Below are 9395 nucleotides of genomic sequence, written 5' to 3'. Positions count from 1 at the left end.
GTTGTGGTTTGTAGACTATGGCCATAGCCCTCTCAAGGTGGGGGCTGATAGGGCTCTCGCCTGGGGGCCCGGCGTGGCGAGTCGGCCAGATAAGTGAGCTAAACACACATCACAATAAAATTTACTCTACTAGTAACGATAAATCGCCTGCGGCGCTATTTTCCTACAAGAATATTGATATTTTAAAATAAGTGATTGTGCCATGAAATTTTTGATTATTGTGTTAAATACTTACTATTTAAAAATCACTACAAATCCCCTGATTACCTACCCTTAATTTTACCTGAAACATCATTTGGAAAACGATACTGTACACTGTACAGCGTCACGGTGCCTTTAACATTAGCGATGGGTAGGGGGGGGGGGGGGGCGTCAAAGATTCTGGCCTGGGGGCCCGCTTCAGGATGTGGGGGGGCATGACTATGGCCTTAATAACGGGTGCAAAATGTGCAAATTTCACAAAATGGGTTGTTGTCTCTCTTGTAAAATTTGCGCAATTCAAGATAAATGTTAAGATTGCGCAATTATTACTGTTTATATTTTTTTTATTTTTCGGGATTTCGGCCTTCGGGATTCCGGCCATTCGGGATTTCGACCCAAACCCCTTAATAACTAATCGAATGTGAGATTGAAACGATCAGCGAAAAATTTAACATTAACTTAATAGATTTCGCTGTGAAAACTTTCTATGGATGAAATCATTAGCCGCTGTGCGATATTATGGTTCAATAAGTTGTCTGCCGACGATGAACTCACCGTGACATTTGCAATCTACGTAACATGATAAATTTACTGATGAAGAATACTTCCATGGTTACACACCCAAAAAATATACTATGTATTTAATTGTCAAGTTTAGTGTAGAATAATATTGTACTCTACTACATCTAATAACACTGCACACACAGAACTGATTAATTTTATTTTCCCTGACCGCACCTTCGGAAAGCGATCTTATTAAATTCATCAAAAAAAATTGGCTACCATTTTAGGCAGATTATCAAAGTACCTACCTATACCAACATAATAATTTTGTTTCTCTACAGCTGTCATAAAATGTTCGTCTAGCTAGAACTCTCGAAATAGAGCGACGCGGTAATTAATGCGAATGCCTTGACGCTTTCCCCAATGATCAATATTTGACTATAATATTATAATAATTATTATGGTTGATACGACAAAGATTTCCAGCCAAGATAGTCTCGGGGAGAGTTTGTAAAAGTTTGCGAAAAAGGTAGAACTTCACACTTTTTGTGGGTACCGCCACGATGGTCGAGCGGCTTAAGCGTCGGCCTATATCGTCGTGGGGTCCCAGGTTAGAATCCTGGGTCTGGCAAGTAGGTTCACATATAATTTTTCAATTTGTGTTTGAGCCAGAGTATAGGTTGAGCAAGTGGCTAACATCCTTTAGTTCAATATAGGTACATAACGTTTATTTGTAATAAGTATGCTAGAAGTCAAGTGAAGATCTTTGGCCTTTTAAAATATTGAATTAGTAACCCTGAATTATTATATTTATCAAATTTAATAATTTAATTACTTATGTCACGCGTTCTATAGGTAGGTAACCAAAAAAGTCTGGGAATCATTATTTGATCAATGGTCATCACTCATCACTCATCAATGTAAATATATACAACAGTTTCAAATTTTCGAAGGTATCTAGACGAAAATTATTGTGGTATTTTGTTACAACCGTATTTTAAAAATGGATACCTACCGCTCATTGGGAATTATTTTTGGGTAATCCAATCCATTTCACGGTTAATGATTAGTGTTCAAAACCGACGGTTCACTCTCAGTTATTCGAATGATGTCGCATTTTGTATAAATTCATATTCAAATTAATCTAGCCATTCACAGATACGCGCGCTAGCTCAAATTTCGGAGTGTGACATAATAATAACACTACCTATTTGCTTTCTCGTTTGAATGATATGAATAAATTTATAGGTACCTACCTACCTACTTCACGCACCAGATTATGATGAAAAATGTTGGAGGTCATATTTAATTCGCGGCCAGACTCAGACAGTCAAGTTCAAGGGCACGCAGTGTGTATTATGTAGATAGGTATACGATACAGGTACCTAAACCAAAGATGAAAGAAAGATGTTGTGATTCCTGTTGCATATACTATAGGATTTAGTTTATTTTAGAATAGGATTTGGGAGGAGCATTACGTGGCGTAGTGTGATTGTATGAATGTGAAATGAGCATACCGGAAACAGCTGATATTTTGAAAATGGAACTTTCGTGGGATGACGTCACAGGGGAAGTAATGTACCGGAAAGGCATTTGAATGGGAAGAGTGTCGACGGCGGCCGAGTTCAAAACGAAATGAGGCTGTTGTGTTTCGCTCAAGCGGAGTGTGGAGGCACCGGCGGGCACTGCTGGCAGTTGGCACGTTGCGAAGATCTCGCTCTCGCTGGTCGCTTCTGCCATGATTGAGGCAGCAGCCCTCCACGCGCATCCGCGCCGCGCACGGCCTCCTGATTGGTCGAGTTCACGTGGCCTCACATCACACCATAGCAACGGCGTTGCGCGCGCTCCCCTCTGCGCTGTCAAATTGTCGACTATCGCACAATCTGGAACGACTTTACCGTAGAAACCGGCCACTTTTCCATCAGTGGCTGCTGAAAGTATATTAGTCTATGGGCTGCTGGTTGCCCGTCGACTCTCGAGACTTTATACGATTTTCCTTGCATCGTGCAAGCGCTGTGTCGCCGGGAAAAGCACTGATCTAATTATTAATTCAATTATTGCGTAGGACAAAACAGTTCGATTTCAGCCGCGGAGACTTGTGGTGTTTATGTGTGACTGACGTTTTTGGATTTTGAAGTGAATTTTGTTTTATTTTTGTTGTAAGTTTCTTTCGATTTAATATTATTTTTATTCTACCTCACTTTATAACTGTATTGCATACTACCTATGAATTAATACAGTTTTATTTTATTCTTTATTTATAACTGACAGGGATTGACGGTTTTCGCATTTGCGGTATGTACAACTATTATTATGTTGTTTATTTTATATTTGTATACGATGAATAACATTATTTCACCGGCTGTTTTCGCAAATATCTTCACTCACGCTCAAAAATTATCAAACAACACACAATACTAATTTCGTAGGTCATTGTTTTGTCAGCGTTACCTCGCCCGCTTATAACACTGCCCGCCGTATTTTCTTATTTATTATTTACCTGTAATATGTAGTTACCATTATTTTTTATTTAGCTGCATACATACTTTATTTACTTACCTAATTTATTAGTGTTTTTCACCGAACAATTAAACAAAGCTTTACGTAGCACTCATATGTGTAGTTTTTTTCATTATAAGCACCTTGCTGTTTTAGTGGAAGCTTTTATTTTTCAGCCCTTCTAAAATGTCTCGTTTGCACTATGGTAGGTTATAATTAATCAAAATTGTTGTGAATTTATAACAATCTTTATGTATCGCCTTTTTATTATTTTGTAAATACATAGGTAGTAGATAATATTTGATTTAGTCCACCCGCATGCTTGTTATTATTGGTTATTGTTAGAATCTAGAGTTGCGTATTTTTAAGCTTTCGCGTCATTTATTTTTTTGCTGTAAATTTTGGACTTCGCAAGGTTTCTTTGGTACCTATTCATTTTTTCTCTTATATTTCAAATAATCAATCATAAATTCGTAATAATCTATTATGTTTTACTTGTGGAACACAGACTAAACTTTACGTAGGTACCTACTAGTTTAGGTTTATACCTAACCTAGATACCTATAAGTTATTTACTAACAAATTTTGTCTGTCATAAAATACATAAACCTCACTCCATAATATTATGTGAATATAGTAGATTTCTGATATTTCTGTAAATACCTACATTAATAAAGTGATATGTATAATAAGATTAATAAACTTTTTAATAATTAAAATAAAACAACATACCTACTTAGGTACCTATTAAAGTATTTACGTACTTGATTCGTTTGCTACATGGCAAAGATATTACTATAGATATAGGTACCATCATAAATCGTCAAGTGTTCGAATTTAGAACTAAGCCCATCACAATCTAAAAACTATTGAGTGATATGTCAAATATTAGCATGTGGCGCCCTCAGTCAGCGTGCAACTTGACTGGTGGATCTGTAATATACCTAAGTTATTATTATTATATTTTTTTTAATCATGAATCAGGTACCTATCTACTTACTTACATGCTTTTAATAAATTTAAGAAAACAAGCTACTTCCATTTTGACAAAACATGTGAGTTAATAGGTAGGTAGGTACTATTAATTTTATTATTACAGCACTTACTGTTACTGTCAATCGTCTTCTAAGTACTTGCTGCATGCTAGGTAGGTACTAAACCTATTTAGTACAATCATTGTACTACAATGTAGAATGAATGTGGTTTTGACCTCGATTATGTTTTGTCTCCAATTTAAAGAAGAAAGTCATTGAGCAAACATTTTTCACTAACGCGTTTCTTGTACCTACTATTATTCATTTTATTTAAGTACCTACTGTTATTTCTTGGTAGAACGACATGATAAAGAAAAGAAATAACAAACACTAATTAATTGTGTTAGATACCTAATTATTTTTAAATTTACTTTTAGTAAGTAGGTGCCAAAATACTTACTTTTTCCATTTTTGGTAGACCGATTCAATAATATCGTAACACGAAACGATCTCGGGATTAGGTAGGTACATAAAATTTAGGAATGCTGTAAAATAAAATAACGTTACTTAATTTACTTATCATATTATTATAGTGTTTGGTATTTTTTTTTTAAACTAAACACGTTTTACAATTTCAAGAGTTTGACAGGTTCAAATATTCCAATAAGAATCATATAAGATTCTGGTATTGCTAGCATAGTTTATTCTAACCGTTCGTTTGTGAATTTTATACACCAAAAATGGGTGATATTTTAGGTAAATATTAGGTAAATAGTATTTCGTATTTATTCTCGACGAAATTAGTTAGCTAACCTAACTAATCTATTTATGGCAACATTTTAACGGTTGTTATTATTGATTTCTCTATAAACGTAAACAATTGGCCGGTCTAAAAAAAGTGACTCAGAAAAGATAACGGCTCTCAAAGAAAAGTATAGGCTCTCACTTACGTAGACGAGACATCGATTTTGTTTCGGACAGTTGCTTCGCAATATTGGCGTGTCGCTGAAAATAGTTTTGACAGCTCGAGAAATAAACATCGTTTGAGCACGTTTTATACTTGGTGGGTAGGCGTTTACATTCCAGCTCATTTTAGAGCCCTAGTAATAATATTATCTTTGGATTAATTAATACTACTGTTTTTTGAGTCCAGCATATCACTTAACATCGAAAAACAGCTAACGTGATAAAATATGTAACATTTAACACATTACGTATTCCGGTTGTTAGTTATTTATACGAGTTAGCGACGAGGAATGTGAAAAGGTGCTAATATTTAACATATCTATTAATTAGCCCAGGGCAGGGGTCGGCAGTTTGTCAAGTGAGAAGAGCCAAATTGTCAAGGAAACAGGATAGCAAAGGTACCAGAGAGCCGCATGTATGAGTAATATATCAATGCATGTATGTAATATACATACCATGGAGATAGATCTTTATGGTTTTTTTAATAAAAAAAATAATTAGAACGGCGTCCATGCATCGCTTTTTATAGCTTTAATATATCTTACAAATAGCTACTTATTTTTAATTTAATACATGGTTGTCAATTTTCATCCGTTATTCTGCTTCTAAATTTATTTTTATTTGGTTCATAGATGAGAATGCTTATTCGCATATGTAGAGCCAAATATTGTGAAAATACCAAAAGCTAGTTTTTTTACGCGTCAGATGTTTCAGGCAAAACTATTCCATTCATTAAATATTATTGATTCTATTCTAGGCAGTTGTTTTATAGCTGTCCACTTGTGCTGAGAAATCAACTTGGATTTCTTTCTTTCGAGTTCTTCCAAGCGGCTGGTCAGATCTGTGAATTTGTTGCTTCACAGTTTCTTGCTTTTTAAATCTATTAACTGCTTCTGGAGTGAACCAAAATATGAGTAGAGTAAAGAGTGGTAGAGAGTATGGCGCACGAGTCTAAGTTTGTTCGGCGGCTCTATCTCACAAACTCATAAGTTATAAGGCTGCTTGAGATGAGGTGAAATTGGAGTTTATGTCTGAAGAGCCGCAAACGTCTATGCAAAAAGCCGCATGCGGCTCGCGAGCCACTTATACCGACCACTGGCCTAGGGCAAATGTTGGGTTAAATTCGATCATAGATGCGTTCACAAAAATAATGTTGATTGTTTGAAATAGCGAGATTATTTTATTCACATCATGGGTTCCTAACTACAATGTTTGTACACTGTTTATAGTTAGACATCAAGCCGCGAGCCGATTTTTTTAAGATAGATTTATAAATTCTTTAATTTTCAACGTATGTAGGTATCTACTTAACACCAGCTTCAAATGGAAAAAAAACGAATAAGATGTGTAGGTACATATTAAACGAGTTATCCAGTTTTGAATTTAATTGTTCGACATGACGTCAGAGCGTACCTACTTACCTACCTACAATGTTTTAATTAAATATAATTTATTGTTATGAATAATAAAATTACAATTTGTAGCTATTTTCAATTTTTAATATAATCAGTATCTGTCTACACTTTCGCAATCACACATTCGCCATCAGGTGGTGTAATAAATAGTTCATAAGTTACGGTTAAAACTCTTTCGTATTTCTCAGGAATGTTTTATAGAAGTTCCCAGAATCTATTAGATAGGTAAGTATATGAAATTTATGCAAAATAAATACGACGTCGCTATAATATGGTCGCTAGCTTTGAATATTGATTGAAATTTTAGGATAATAATCTTTCGGTTATTATGGCATTACGCACGAACCATTCTGGTTTTGGTAAGGTAAAACGTTGAATCATAATATTTTTAACAGCTCAAAATATTTATCCTACCTTTAATATTAAATACTATGTAAGTACTTTGACATCGCAATTCGCGAGAAGGCGCACTACAAATCCAAACAAATGTCACCTATAACTTTCTAATAGGGAAATTAAATTTAGTGTTTATAATAAAGAGGTCTTTAACACAAACCGTATTGATTGTATCAAAAATAAATTTATGTTTCCTTTTTAAAGTTTTCAGCACCATTCAATATTTTTTTACGTTCTGTTGCTCTTTGTCTTTTGAATCGTAAACGAAATTATGTACTTATAAACTCTGTCAAAAACAATACATCTTTCTCAATTCTTGAATAATTCTTTTATTATTCGACAATAAATATTTAGATAGAATGTAAAGAAAATATTTCTGTAGCCATTAATTTAATAGATGACCTTTTTTGATTAGGTAGGTGCATAAAGTTACTTACTGCATTCATTCTTTGGAATAAACATTTTCATAATATTTTAAGATAGGTATTTTTTATAATTTTGAAATGTATTTGTCATGGATTTGGATATTTTAGTTAGGTAATACTTTTTTTGCATTTTTGAATTCGGGTACCGGTAAATCCTCCCTTGAGCATATTGAATCTTGGAAATCAATTCACAGACATACGCATAGGTATATTCAGCGCTCGAAATGGAAAAGTTTACGAACCGGAGCGCCCGACAGTTTTCTGAAGATATTTACGTAGTTATCAAATTTTATGTGTATTTCATAAAAATAAGTATGTTAGATTTTGTATTATATGGCCTATCTAGCTCAGACGGTCAAATTATTTTATCCACGAGACGGAGCGACAATTTTACAGATTTCACTAACAGGAACGGCGCTCCGGTGCACTCCGGTCCATTTCGAGCCCTGCATATATTCTATACAAAATGCTGCTATCAGCGGCTATCGAGGGTAGTTTATCATATCTATTTATGTGTTGAGGCAGTAGTTGATTGTTACAATATGTTAACCGTCTGAACCGTTACAACATAATCGAATATTTCCACGAGGCACAGGATAGTTCCATGAGAGCACGAGAGATAGTAAGTAACAAGGCGTAAAAGTATCAGTTCTTATTCAATACTTTGAGCTACCGATATTCGATGCTTTTCTTTCGATATGGCGGCCCTAGTGATAATAGAATTAGTTCTATTCAGTTACATACGCGTTACTAAGTTTAAAAATCAATTTCCCAATAATGTTAACATTGAAGTTATCTGGTGTGGTATTGAGGTGACGATTTGTACGTATCTATAGATATTAATTGAGAAGCTGAGCATTAAATGGATCCAAGTGCATAGGGTGACCAAATTTAGTAAATCTGCTTCAAATATAAATAAATGCTTAATTATAAATACCTACTACTCTTATAAATAAGTATCTACTATAACTCAAATAATTGTAATGTGAAAACATCATATAATTATATATGTATTTTTAATCCTCAGCTCCTAAATGCGTTATCTTCATTGGCAACAAACTCTGAACATATTATGTTTTATTCGATGTTTTTATATCAGAAGATTAGGTACCTAGGTGGTATTAATAGTGATAATGACTTTGAGCATTCACGGTTGTAGCATGTTATTTTTAATTTCTGAAATGGTACCTAGTACTCCAATGAAAATCTTATTTTGTTCAATAAATTGGTTGATAAGAAAATGTTTTGACTTTGCTATCACGTAGGTAGATACCTACCGTACCTACCTACTTATGTAGTGTTTTATTGCGTTCAAAGTATGCCGACATTAACTTATAGGTATATTTATTGTTTCTTAAATAATTTCAGCGTTAATATATAAAATTATAATGGTAAATATTTAAAAGTGGTCAGTAACTCAAAAGTAGGTTCAAATAAATTGCAGATTATACTCAATTAAAATTGTAGATTGAATGAAGAATTTACAATTGATTGTAACAGTTATCATGATTGCCCATCGTTCACCGGTAAACTGCTTAGATTCCTGCTTATGATTCGCACCATGTCCTGCTTATCCTGGTGGTGGTCAAGATACGAACATTTAATATGTTCTGATACAGATGATTTTGAAATTTTATTTCCCGACGCTGATTGGAAGGGAAGCATTGCACGTAACAATATACAGATGTTCTTGGTCTCCTCCGAGATAAACAGGACATGCTATAATTATCCGATAACAATCGTAAAGACCTTATGTCAGGATATTTACGCAATCGCAATCACCACTTAGTGAGAAAATCAGTAGGCATTCAGTAATCAGTAAACCTCCCTTGGCATATTAACTTAAAAAATCTCGCATTTATTAGATATCTTAACGGCCCACATGCTCAGCGTAGGTCAAAATTGAGTTTTTATTGTATTTTCAAACCATGATCCTGGACATTCCTTAAACGTTGTAGATAATCTATTTATATAATTTTGAAGCCTTATTATCCTTTATATTTATTTTAAACATT

The 9395-nt window shown here is 34.2% G+C and overlaps 1 protein-coding gene across 1 annotated transcript in view; it reads left to right on the top strand.

The window, feature by feature from the left end:
• Positions 1-2666: 2666 nt before the first annotated feature.
• FASN1 (Fatty acid synthase 1) overlaps positions 2667-9395 on the top strand; it is a 65122-nt gene continuing 58393 nt past the window's right edge. The window contains exon 1 of the mRNA XM_085960109.1: positions 2667-2864. The gene's annotated coding sequence lies outside the window, so the exon portion shown is untranslated. The remainder of the gene's footprint in view (positions 2865-9395) is intronic.

This window comes from Rhyacophila brunnea, unplaced genomic scaffold (genome assembly GCF_057557595.1).
Source record: "Rhyacophila brunnea isolate RB1 unplaced genomic scaffold, BYU_Rbru_1.0 scaffold_9, whole genome shotgun sequence".
NCBI classification, from domain to species: domain Eukaryota; kingdom Metazoa; phylum Arthropoda; class Insecta; order Trichoptera; family Rhyacophilidae; genus Rhyacophila; species Rhyacophila brunnea.
The sequence above is the reverse complement of the archived record's forward strand: the minus strand, read 5'-3'. Positions and strand labels throughout refer to the sequence as shown.